This window comes from Piliocolobus tephrosceles, chromosome 16 (genome assembly GCF_002776525.5).
Source record: "Piliocolobus tephrosceles isolate RC106 chromosome 16, ASM277652v3, whole genome shotgun sequence".
Taxonomy (NCBI): domain Eukaryota; kingdom Metazoa; phylum Chordata; class Mammalia; order Primates; family Cercopithecidae; genus Piliocolobus; species Piliocolobus tephrosceles.
In genome coordinates, this window is record NC_045449.1 from 7051886 (window position 1) to 7053696 (window position 1811).

The following is a 1811-nucleotide window of genomic DNA, read 5'->3' on the forward strand; positions in this document are numbered from 1 at the left end:
GGACTTCAGCAGAGATTCCGATCTATCGGTATCTCTGCTGAGGAGGCTGAGGCAGGAGAATCGCTTGAACCTGGGAGGCAGAGGTTGCAGCAAGCCAAGATCGTGCCATTGCACTCCAGCCTGGGCGACAAGAGCAAAACTCCATCTCAAAAAAACAAAAAATAATAATAGTAAGCCACAAGGGAACCATATTATAGGCAGAAGGAACAGCAAGTGCAAAGGCCTTATGTTGATTGCCCCTTTGAGACTCATACTAATTAATTTAAAGCAGAATTTCTCAACTTTGACACTGTCAACATTTTTTCTCCCTGCTATCTCTATTGCCATTTTGGGCTAATTTTTTGTTGTCCTGCATATTATAGGATATTTAGGAGCATCTCTGACTTCTGTCAATTAGATACACCCTCCCTGCACCTAAGTGTGACAAAAATGTCTCCAGATATTGCCAAATATTCCAGGGAGGAGAGGAGCAAAATGGGTCCCAGTAAAGTGTGACTGGTGAGCATCATTGTGGATTTTTTTCCTCTAATGGCCTTGAAGTAAGTAGTTGGATAACAGGATCCAAGTAGGGACCGGACGCGGTGGTTCACGCCTGTAATCCCAGCACTTTGGGAGGCTGAGGCGGGCTGATCACCTGAGGTCAGGAATTTGAGACCAGCCTGACCGACATGGAGAAACCCTGTCTCTACTAAGAATACAAAATTAACCGGGCATGTTGGCGCATTCCTGCAATCCCAGCTACTCAGGAGGCAGAAGCAGGAGAATCGCTTGAACCTGGGAGGCAGAGGTTACAGTGAGCCGAGGTCTCACCATTGCACTCCAGCCTGGGCGACAAGACTGAAACTCCGTCAAAAAAAAAAAAAAAAAGTAAAAAAAAAAGGATCCAAGTAGATGAATAGTTGAAATTAACTAGGGTTGGGTGTTACTAAAAAGAGGAAGAAGGAATTTTATAATATCTTCATGAGTGTGATTGTGTTAGATTATACATATAAATTGGGTAAGAGGGAGAGCAAACACAAAAGAGTTGGTGGATAGTGAAAAACTGGTAGGGTCAATGGTTTAGAGGCCCCCTGAGGTGAAGGAAGTGAGGATACATGAGGCTGGGCATGGTGGCTCATGTCTGTAATCCCAATACTTAGGGAGGCTGAGGTAGGTGGATCACTTGAGCTCAGGAGTTGGAGACCAGCCTGGGCAACATGGCAAAACCTCATCTCTACCAAAAAAATACAATAGCAAAAAGTTAGCCAGGCATGGTGCCTGGCACCTGTAGTCCTAGCTACTCACTTGAGAGGCTGCGGTGGGAGGATTGCTTAAGCCTGGGAGGTCGAGGCTACTGTGAGCCATGATCATACCACTGCACTCCAGCCTGGGCAACAGAGGGAGACCCTGTCTCAAAAACAGAAAAACAGGGGCCGGGTGCGGTGGCTCAAGCCTGTAATCCAGCACTTTGGGAGGCCCAGGTGGGCAGATCACAAGGTCAGGAAATCAAGACCATCCTGACTAACACGGTGAAACCCCGTCTCTACTAAAAATACAAAAAAAATTAGCCAGGCATGGTGGTGGGCACCTGTAATCCCAGCTACTCAGGAGGCTGAGGCAGGAGAATGGCGTGAACCCGGGAGGCAGAGCTTGCAGTGAGCCGAGATGGCGCCACTGCACTCCAGCCTGGGCAACAGAGCAAGACTGCGTCTCAAAAAAAGAAAGAAAGAAAGAAAGAAAGAAAGAAAGAAAGAAAGAAAGAAAGAAAGAAAGAAAGAAAGAAAGAAAGAAAGAAAGAAAGAAAGAAAGAGAGAGAGAGAGAGAGAGAGAGA